The sequence below is a fragment of the Epinephelus fuscoguttatus genome, linkage group LG12, assembly GCF_011397635.1.
Source record: "Epinephelus fuscoguttatus linkage group LG12, E.fuscoguttatus.final_Chr_v1".
NCBI lineage: Eukaryota > Metazoa > Chordata > Actinopteri > Perciformes > Serranidae > Epinephelus > Epinephelus fuscoguttatus.
The window spans coordinates 31,220,734-31,232,724 of NC_064763.1; the positions used below are offsets into that span (position 1 = coordinate 31,220,734).

At 40.7% G+C, this 11,991-nt stretch overlaps 1 long non-coding RNA gene across 1 annotated transcript in view; it reads right to left on the minus strand.

Annotated features, from left to right (window-relative positions):
* LOC125898741 (uncharacterized) overlaps nt 1-11,991 on the minus strand; it is a 30,803-nt gene that overhangs the window by 13,282 nt on the left and 5,530 nt on the right. The window contains exon 4 of the long non-coding RNA XR_007450646.1: nt 941-1,041. This is a non-coding gene — a long non-coding RNA (uncharacterized LOC125898741). The remainder of the gene's footprint in view (nt 1-940; nt 1,042-11,991) is intronic.

Here is an 11,991-nt window from a genome sequence, read left to right on the forward strand (position 1 = left end):
TCTTAAGTAATGACATGTATAGTCAGTACAATCGTCGGGCTCTTTATCCAAGATCTGAGGTCTGATTCAAACCAGTTACACACAATCTCCTGGGTATTTGCTGTACATGCTTATAATAAAGACCTGACTGAGTGTAGTGATTTCTCTTCTGATTGTGTTTTAGCCGCATGCTATTTTTAACTACACTGTATAGAATCTCTTCTGTGGTCAAACTTGTGCACTGTTTAATTAGTTGATTTAATTAATTAATTAATTTAATTAATTATGCATGTATTATGTATGTATAAGCAATGGTAGGTTATCGATTAATGTAGAGTATATGAAGTCTGATTAATGATTTGAGCCCTTCTGAGCGGAGCTTGCGTGTTGTTCTCATGCCAGCGTGGGTTTTCTGCAGGCAAATTATCCAGTGGTCTCACGTTACCTGAATGCTGGGGGCTGTAGCTAAAGAGTAAAGTGTATTATTTAAATTACACACAGTGTTACTAAAGAATATTTCTAATGTCCACTTTTTCTTCTCAATTAAAAAAAAAGAGATTTAATACAACTTTTGATACTGTAGCTATTGTCTGTACTATAATTCCATTACATCCATCACAGGTGTGTTTGTTAATGTTTACTAATTCTCTCCTTTTCTGTCAATGTTTCATCTCTTAACTGTGAACATAGGTCAAGCAGCAGGTCATTATCCACTCTAGAAGTGGTAAGAGCTTACATCGACTAGTGTCCCTCTGTGTCCCTCTGCTGATGAAACAACATCAATCTATTCCTGTTGGGAATGCACACACCATTCTTCTCATCTTCCCTCTTACATAAACTCACACCTACAGTTTGTTTTGTTTGCTGTCAAACCCGCATGAAAACTCCACTTGTTCGCATTTTTGTAAACAGTTAAAGTCCTCATTGCCGAATTAGTACCTGCAAACAAAATTGGACTTACATGCTCATTTTCTGGACAGTGTGTATTTAACCTCTCGTCTTGCAGCCTGATGGACCTCTCTGACCTCCTCATAATATTTTACCTTCCTTGGTGTTCATACCCTGTAAAAACATGAAGCCAAAAAAAAAGATTAATATGAGCATCATGAATCATTTTTACACTAGACTTTCCAGCATGAGTAATAACTGGCTATCAGATGTCAGTCTGCCTCCTTATGCCTGTAAAACGGTGCGTTTCAGAGCAATTTCCTGAAGCTGGTACAATTATGTTCTCACTGCTCTTGAGCCGCACAACGGTTCTCTTGGAAAAGGACCAAGAGCTATGTTTTCAGGTGGTGTGGATACAGATTGATTGGCATGTTTAGCACCTGACCGAATGAAGAGAGCCAAGGGAGAAACTAATATAAATTTAAACATGCTCAGTGTGAACATGGCCTTAGACACAGAGTGTGTGCTCACATAACACAGACACACGTACACATACACACTGACTGAATGCTGTCAGTACAGACCCAAACAAAGCAATGGAATTGCACTCGTCCTCATCGTCACATCACCAAACTCATCATCATCTCTTAGACTGTGACCATCATGGAGCAACTGCAGAAAACTCCATGAGACAACTGGTGGATATGGACTGCATCAGCAGAGGTCGCATCGGGTACTCAGCGTACACATTCATAAGTGTAAAACACTATCAGATCAGGCAAGAAGATAGATGAGCCTGCTGTCTAATTTGCCCTCTGTGATGATGTCAGCAGGAGAATGAGATGATTTCCGCGTCCAAATTGCCTCCATCTGGTTGTCTCGGTCCTGACTTTGTGGTGATGACAGAGATGGACTTATCAGCAGGGTCCTCGGCTGGGTGATCCTCACTAAACGGGGGAGCTGAATGAGCTCAGACTGCATGATGGGGGTTCTTGTTGCTGAGATGTTACATTTCAGTCGGTTGGGAGCTCGTGCCTGCTATAAGGCTGACCCATGAATGACTCTGGATGGATTACAGTCCTGGCACTGGCTGTATCTTTGCTATATAACTGTCTGCCACTGAATGTGGTGAAACAGGGAAAAGGGCGGGAGGTTAAAAAGGGAAAGCTGAGGAAGATGGGAAAAAAGTAAAGCAATATGTGACAAGCGATTTGTGTTGAGCCTTTTAGGGGAGATGATTTTGTTAATGCGGCTAACTATAAAATATTTTCAAGCAGGGAAAATTGTTTTTTTAAACGTTTAATTTAAAGCTAGATTTGGTCACTTTAATGAAAATAACTGTCTCTATATTCTGGAAGAAGTACATGAGACAAGTAATCTACAAGAAAAATAATGTCCGTCCTCCTCTTCCTACTGCATTTAATGGCCTTTACCAGAATCTACCGTGGCACACCAAAAACAACCATTAAAAGCCGAGTACTCTCCCATGCAGCTGTCCATTATGTCAATCACGGCTTGTGAACTGCTGTCAAAACTGTCAAACGTGGAAGTGCTGATCAAAGGTGAATCAATATTTCAAGCACCACCCACCAGCTAGACCAACTTTCTCATTTTATGGCAAAACAGTGCACTAAAATATGTGTCTAAAAACATTTGAGTCAAGAAACCGACAATGCAGCAACAGAATCTTAAGTTATATTTGATCAGCGCTGCCTGGTTTAACAGTTTGACTGCAGTTGACGAGCAGTGAAACTCCTTGGCTCTGATTGGTTGTTTAATTTCACATGCAGTAAGGCTATTAAAAGCGCTACAAGGCAGAGAAATATATATATATATATTTTTTTTTTTTTTACAGATTGTCTCATTTAGCACATTGTGGATATGCTGATAGTTTCAGTGAACATAACAACAAGTTGTTTTTTAGAAAAGTAATCAACTACATCTTTAACTAACTGTGGCATTTTAGAGGTTTGGCCCTTTAGTCACCCTGTACCTTGTGTATCTCGTGAATTTCATCTATGTTTTATGGACTGAAGTCTTGTCAATTAAGAGGTTTTCTTCCACTTAAGGTCTTTCTTTTTGTTGGACTACATGTCTATTTCACCAAGCCTGGAAGGTTGAAAGTTCCAGTGTGTAGAATTTAGTAGCATCTAGCGGTAAGGTTGCAGGTGTGTCGGAGAACTACGGTGGCCAACACGAAAGCACAAATGGCCCCATCTACAACCAGTGTTTGATTTGTCTGTTCTGGGCTACTGTAGAAACAACAAGGCAAGCTCCATGGAAGATGACCCACTCCGTATGTAGATATGAATGGCTCATTCTAAAGTTACGAAAACACAATGATTCTTATTTTCAGATGACTATGAACTAATGACCACATAGTTCTGAAAATTATATCATTTCTTTATAAAAGATGCCTCTTAATGCTACACACTGGACATTTAATATACCTGATATTAAAATGTCATTCAACTTACAAGTTTAAGATTATAATGATCCAATAGTCTTTTGCAAGAATGAAGTATGGCCCTTAGATTATCAAGCAAAAGAGACCATCGTAATCTGCAATGATAAGATATTATTATAGCTGTGACTTGCATCATATAATACATATTAGTTTAAAAGGAGTGGTCCAAACATTTGGCACATATGTGCAGCTGTACTTTCTAGATGAGATTTTGTTTTCAGTATCAGTGATTCTGTGTGTTGACTTTTGTGATCCACTGTGAAACCAGGCCGCAGGATTCACTGGGTGTCAGTTTAGCTTAATTAAATTGCATCAAGGAGGTCATGAAATGTACCACAAAAGGCTGTATAATCTGTTTAGTATTTGCAGTATTTATAAAATCCTCACTGAACCAGTGTCTCTGCAAGTGCTAACACATGTTAGTTTGTAATGTGAGGGTTTACATTAAGTGTGCCATTAGGTGTGTGTGTGTGTGTGTGTGTGTGTGTGTGTGTGTGTGTGTGTGTGTGTGTGTGTGTGTGTGTGATGTCAAAGGACGCCTGGCATGAAGTGAAGCATTGACCTCATCATTCCACTTAAGTCAATCTGCCTGAAGAAAGTGCAACACGAAACATCTGACGGTGAGAGTGACACACGCATGGACACACGACCGTTCACTAATGTGAAGAAACTTGGCAGGAAGTGAGATCGTTTTCATGTTCTGGTATCTGAAATCCTATCTCTGACATCACAGAGAAACTACCCTCTGATTTATGCTGAGTTCACAGCCTCGCTGCAGAGCATGTGTGACTTTTACATTCCTGCACAATCACTTTCAGAATCGTACCTTGGTGAGCTCAAGTATTCACAGGCGACACAAGACATTGCTGCTGATCCCACACACACACTTACAAAGTGCTCTGACCTGTCAGGCCTCTCACTGCACTGCACGACCTCCTAACACAGCTTTTTTCCCTGCATCCCTTGTGTCTTTCATTCTCTTTTTTCTCGCTACACACTGATGGATGGTCCCTGCTGTATGCTACAGTACTGCAGTGTTTATGTAAGGCGCTGCGCAGCTCTCCTAGTGTTGTTTTAAACCTCCAGGGAAATGAAGCCTTCCCCCCCCTCCATACCGAGGGTCGTTATGAGTCATGGGAAGGGGCCTGCTAGTAACGGGCGACATTGTACTGCATAACTCATCTGATGTCACACTCCTCAGCTGCATTTTGTGATATAAAACGTGTGTGAGTATGTGCCGTTGTGCACATACGCTATTGGTATATTCTCCTTTGTCTGGGTGTATCTGTGTGAAAACATGAGGAGAAAACACCTTTGGGGATTTTAAATGTTCCCATGCTAACATGATGTAATTTTGCCTCAATGACTTAATTGAGCCACTTAAGCAAATGCTTACTGTCTTCAGTTTAAATGGTCTGCCCCATATGGGATCACTACTAACTGAGGCATGTCTCCAACTTTTTCACTGTTCTCTCCTAAATTCAGTCATTATCTGTACATCTTCGTCCCTGTCATTGCTGACCAATCTTTTGTTCTGGGCAAGATGTAGGCTTTAACGTGCCTCCCCGATACACATGGTAATCAGCCTCAAGCATAGCAGAGTATAATGGATGCAGAGATTAATGCTATCAGAATGAGATGCCCTGTAGTGCTGAATAGGCATCATTGAAAGCATTACAAGGACAAAGCTTTCTCTTCTCCAGCTGCTACAATTTTATGCAGTTCTTTGTTGTGGCACAGTGATTTATTGCCGACCAGAGAGCATTTATTAGGGCTCATACCTCTACCCATGCTATGCTACTGTTAAAATATGTCAAATATAGGATTTAAATCAATTCACCTTTTCACATTTTAATTTCACATTGTAATGACTATATCTGAAATGGCACATGTGGCCACTCAAAACTGCATTCACGTTGCCACTGGTGAATCCACTGGAAGGTTAATATGCCTTTGTTATATTTAAAGTCCCCCCATGCAAGTTTGTTTTTGTCTGACCGGCCTAGCAGGCAGACAAACAGACAGAATGAGATAGAAAAACATCACACAACAACACTGGATTACTTAAGATGCTGTTATAATTTCATGTCAGCCTCTTCATGTCGTCCTGTGTTACACAGTTACACTGCCTCGTTGTTCATATTGCAAATGGCTGCTCATGAAGCAGAGGTGAATCAGCTCACACACTCCGCACTTGAGTTGTATGTAAGGGAAAACTAAACTACATTTAAATCCAGTTTGTACTACACCATAGGCGCATGATTTATCAACACCCTGACAAGTGTTACCAGCTCACCCTTTTCCCCTTTAAGGGCAGTGGCCTTGTGGGTACCTGGGAGGGGGTTGTAACGTGCACTTCAGTGTGTGTATGGAGGAGAAGCAGCTCTCTCGGACTGTCATGGTGAAGCCTCCAGGTGGCAAAGAGTGAGGATAGCCAGCAGAATTAAGCTCAGGGCTACTGTTAAACCTCATGAGAAGGCCATGTCTATTATTTTGTGTTAAAGACTGCAATAAAGCCATTGTTAGTGAACAGCATCCGCCTCGCCATCCTTCCTTCTGCGGAGTGGAAGTAACATCAGGAATTGTTCGGCTAGGTGATGTTTAATATCTCCAACAACCTGTGAAGTCTTGTTTAGTTACTTGTTAGCAACCACCTTTTTACAAATATGTAAAAGCTTCACAATTAATTGACGTATTTTATGTTGTAGAAAAACATGTGAAGATATCTTAAGCTTGTTTTAACAACAGACCTTGTTTCAGGCATTTAAACAAAAACTCACAAAAAAAACCAACATTAACTTCGAGACAAGGGAACCAGAAGTGCACAAATGCTAACTCACTTCAGTCATTTACAGATCCAGGGTCAAGGGGACATATTATGCTTTTCAGATTCATACTTGTATTCTGGGTTTCTACTAGAACATGCTGACATGCTTTAATATAAAAAAACACTTAATTTTCCTCAAATTCTCTGTGCTGGAAAAATCTGTATTCACTCTCTGTCTGAAACACTACATTTTAGCCCCTGTCTCTTCAAGGCCCCCCTCCCCAAAAAAGCCCAGCCTGCTCCGACTGGCCAGCGTTTCCAGTTCTTCCATATCTCAATGTCTCTGCACCATCACTGCAGCCGGTAACTTGAATAGCAGCACTTTGTACAGTAAAAATTTGTCAGTGTAAGCTTCTAAACACAACTGGACATGTTCCAGCAGGAATATGTTTCAAAATCAGGGAAAAATTTACAACACCGACAACCAAGAGTACATGTTTCCCTGATGTTAGCATGTAGCTACATGTAGTAGTAGTAGTAGTATGCTACGTAATGTCAACACTTGCAGTAGCCTGCCAGGAGCAGATGACCACATGTATTTTTCATTCACAAGCTGACGTCAGCTTGTCTTGAAATGAGAGAATAGAGAGTATTCAGAACGGTCTGAAGCCTTAAGTATTTGCTGACAGGAACTACTTTTACATTTGGCCACATTTAATGTGAACATCCACCATTGTAACATTATATATATGACTGAAAATGCGGAAAAGCATAATAGGTCCCCTTTAACATATAATGAGTAATCAGGCTGCTTCCAAATCAGCTCCAAACCAGTTTAGTATTGGGGGAAAAAACAATGTCTAGATGTAGGTGTTCTGACAATTACTGAATTTACATCGTACCTTTAGGTGTTTTGAGGATTACTGATCGTACATTGTACAAAGGTCTAAATTATTATATACAATAATTATCACATTAGCAAACCTCTTTTAAACAGGTCAGACAGCCTCAGTGGTGATGCAACATAATGGCCAATTAGGCCACATGCTGACTAACAGCTCCTGGTGTTGCATTTTTACAAGGAGACATTAACTCCCAGTTGGACCCATTATGCACCTGTCTACATCCCACTGTGTGGTGAAGGCTGAATTATTTCCTTGGTAACTTGTTTTAACTGTTGTGTGTATGTGTGGGCATGAAGCCTGTGGACTTGTCATGAAATCTGCAGATATAATTCTTTGGCACAGATCAGTACTGAAAGTCGATCCAACCCAGACCTTTAGCCTGATATTCACCAGCGCTACGGCCATTTTATCAAGTCAAACAAGTGCACGTCTGAGTGTGCATGTCTGTCTGTTTTTCTGTCTGTCTGGGTCATACATTTCTGTCTCCCTCTCTCTCTGCTTTTACCTCCCTTTCCCTCTCTATCACTTGCCTTCTTTCCCTCCATCACCCAGAGGGGTAAATTACCAGTCTGGCAGGAGGGGGTGAGCAGTCCTCCAGCACACACGCCCATATATAGGCAGCAGACGTTAGGTAAACGCTAGGTAGACGTTAGGTAAACTCAAAACAGGCACTACTCAGTCAGCTACTTTATTTGTAACACCGATACGCTTCTCTGAGCTGGCACTGATGAGTGCATATGGCACTGCAGGTTGTGTGGATGTGGGACAACAGGTGGATGAGAGCGACCGTGTGTGTGTGTGTGTGTGTGTGTGTGTGTGTGTGTGCGCGCATGTGTGTGTGCACATGTGTGTGTTTGTAGTGAAGACTGTGAATGTGTATGAATCACACTGTTTACACACATTACCACACTGATGGCTATATTCTGAATAACACTTTAACTTTGTTTAAAGAATTGTTGGCAGCAGAACCTGCGTTTCTGTGCCCGTTTTTTGTTGAGCGGTATTTTTTTTTTCTTATTCTGTTGGACCGCTGGCTGAATGCAGACAATATGATGTCATGTCTACATGTTTCCACTGTAACTAAAGCACAACAGAATTTGATTGGAAGAAAAATAACAGTTATAATCCATTTAAACATTCTTTCCAAAATAAAACCAGAGGCATTTTGTAGAAGAAGCAGGAATCAATTTGTCCACTTCCGGTGTGTGTGTGTATTGTCACTCTTCCTAACTGGAAACACTTCTGCTGTCTTACAATACCGACATGCATTAAGTCTAAACCAAAACCGTTAACGCCTAAAATCCATTCACATTTTTCAAAAAGCCATTCCTATTCAGAGTCCAGAATGAAAAGAGGAGGTTAAGTATTGAAAGCTAAAATATTTTTGGGGTTCGGCACAGTTTCAAACATCGTGCTGTATTCTTTAAACTGTTAACGCTGTTATGGCTTTCTGTTCTCTACTTAGCATTTACCAAGGATATGAACAGGTGTCTGTTCAGTCAGCAGGTGTTTTCAAAAAAGCAAATTTTCTAATCCTCATATAATCATGACACACAAGCATATCCCAGCATGCATTTGAAATGATGTGGGATGATACACAGGACTAAGAGCTCACATTTACAGTTTTAGTAAATGACCTTGCATTTGTATCACCCCTTTCTAGTCTTCTGACCACGTAATGCACTTTTACACTCCATGCCACATTTACCCATTCACGCAAACATTCGCACACTGGTGGCCAAGGCTACCATACAAGGTATCACCTGCCACATTCAGTATCTTGCCCAAGGCTACTTCGAGCCTGGGATTGAAACACTGATCTTCTAATTAGTGAACAACCCGCTCTACCTCCTGAGCCACAGCTGCCATTTCACTAGACTTGTATGCCTCTAGATTCCAGGCACATTAACATGCGGGACAAAGTGCATGTTTGTGAATGTTATTGTTTCCTTCTGTGTTTACACGTGCAGGTGTGAGTGCAATTATGTCAGGTTGAAGGATATTAATACTTTGGAAAGTTGTGTTTAGAGTGAATAAACAGGTCTGACTTTCTCAATGTACAAACTAACTCTGTGACATGTTGCTTCCTCTGACCACTTCCACTCTTAAAGGTCCAGTGTGTAAGATTTACGGGGGGATGTATTGGCAGACATAGAATATAATATGTATGTTTTTTTTAGTGCATAATCACCTGAAAGTAAGAATCTTGTGTTTTTGTTGCCTTAGATTGAGCCATTTAGGGAGCTGGTCCTTAACTACGGAGTCCACAATGTTGCACCACCATGTTCCTACAGTAGCCCAGAGCAAAAATAGTCAACACTGACTCTAGATATAGCCATTCGCATAACTCACCCTAAGGCCGGATATATAATTGCTTTTTAACCATGCATTAGGGTAGACAACCGGCTGTGCCGTGAACAGAATTGTTCACGTACTTGCCTGAGGACTACACATGGTACTGGAGTATTCCACTAGAGGGCACACCATAGATCTTAGACTGTATAGAACCTCCAGATTTGCATGCACTCACATGGCCACACTCGAGGAGGTGACTGTATTGTTAATTCTGAGATCTCTGTGTTCACATGTTCAGGTGTGATTATGTCAGCATGAAGGATGTAACTGTAGAAGTAAGATGTATCCAAAATGAATAAACATGTCTGATTTTCTCAATGTACAAACTAACTCTGCAACATACGGCTTCCACTATTCGAAACATCTACAGTCAGTCTCAGCTGTCAGCTCTGAGATTTCACGTCCCTTTCAAGGAATCATGACTTCAAACAAATATTTATGACCACAAGACTAAAAAATGTATATGGCTCTAAGCATATAGTGCTCACATTCCCCTTCATTCTTCGATCTTCTTACCTCAGTGTTATTTCACTGCATAACTATGTGGTTCCATCAAAGCCGAACACAAAGCATACCAGGTCAGAAAACAGGGCAATAAAACTACACTTTAAGACCAATTATGGGTGCTCAGGTAGCACTGCCTCTCTCCATCTTTCTCTCTAACACACACACACACACACACACACGCACACACACGTACAAATGTACATACACAGCTCAGCAGTGCAGGCACACACTCGTTCAGAAATACAAATATACAATACACTTCTTTTCTAATTGAGCAATTTTGGACAGAGCCAAAGGTTTCCACATGACCACATCTTAGAAACATTTGCAGGCTGGTGTAACTCACATCAGCCTCTGCTGCTGGTTCAGTCAGTCACTTGTGATAAACTATTTATCAGTTCACACTGGAGCTGCATGGCTGAGGCAGCAGTCATTGGACAAGCAAAGTGCATTGCAAGTGGGCATGATAATGACATCACCTCTCACCCAGAATCACTGTGACCAGTTGGCGATGAGCCATGTGGTCACAGAGCTACAGGTGGACAGGATTTATAGGAAGAACTGATACACATGTCCTCCTCCCAGGGGTCAGTAAAATGTCTACTTATCAATTGTGAAGTCACATTCTTCTGCCAAAGGATGACCTAAAATTACTCTGCAACAGGATTCAAGTCACAAGAATTGTCTCTCAGTGTTTAGGTGACATTAACTCATTTACTTCATCTCTTTCCAGGCCCATTATCTCCAGAGGAACAATATGCTTCACAATCTTGCCAGAATCAGACATCGACCCTCAGGAGCTGGGACAGAACCAGCCAGCCCAAACATGGAGAAAAACCCCAGCGATACCGCTGGTTGAAATAAAAACACTGATTGTTTCCAGGTATGCTGACTGGTGTGACTACGGCAGCTGGGACTGTGCTGGACAAAAGGTGGTGGGCAGGTGACATGTCTGATGACTTCTTTTACGATGATGCAACTCTTTCTTATTATTTTTTTCCTTGTAATTTTTGCTGCTTTGGCATACCCAAATGGAAAGCTTGTAACAGGAGAACAGTCCGGCCAGAATGTATGTATGATGATTCATTTGAAAGCTAACATCCTCTAGTTTCTGAGAAAGTGCTTGTTTGGCATGTGGCTAAAAAAAACACAACCTAAACTACATCATTTCAAACATGGCTAAAAAGTGGGGGTTTTATGTTCCTCTTCTATTATACATCATATTTGAACAACAACTAGCCGGACTATGCAGCCCCTTCTCTACCTTCTACATCTTGTCAACCACACCTGTTTAAAATTTCAGACCTTTAAGGCATAACAACCTCATGTGTGATTGGTAAGAGCCTGGCACAGCAATGCTGAGAGAAAGACAGACTACATTGTTTTTGCCTTCTCTTTTTTTGCCAGCCTATTCTTCGCCTGCTCCTTATTTTTCCCCTTCCTTTTCCTGTCCCTCCTATACTTCCTTGTGCTTCTGTGTTTTCTCTCCTACCTGAAGATGCTACAATCTGACGTCAAGGTCACAGGGATTCACTTGTTTCGGGTTTCATTTCATTTGACCTGTCTATGAAGAACAGGTTTATACAGTATTTCAGTTTTTATTTCTATTGACATAACTTCTTTATGTTTCTGGCAACAAGCTCTCACATTTGTACGCTTGCCAAGCTACCTCCACCTCCCCCTTCATGTGCACACACGTTTCATACAAAAGGCTACAACCATCATGTGTCTCCATCCATCATTCATATTATAGTTGCATGTCAGTCTAACAATATTTATGTTATCACTACACATTCATTGATTGATACCATGTTGGCTGTTCACATATGAAAAACTTAGATAAGTTACTTGAATAAAGTCTGGGACCAAAGAAATAAAAGCCCCTTATAGGGATAGACTGCAGTAGTTTCTTTCAGTGGGCATTTCATTTGAAAATTTTCCATGTAAATATGTTATTTGAAAGATGAATGTATGACCGGAAGATGTTTTGTAAAATAGTAATAATTGTGGTTGATATGACACACAGGAATAAAACTTCACAAAAGTAAACACATCTTTTTAAGCTATATCTCATACAGAGTTCCAACATCCTAAGAAAAGTTAGATTTAAGATTTTATTAATG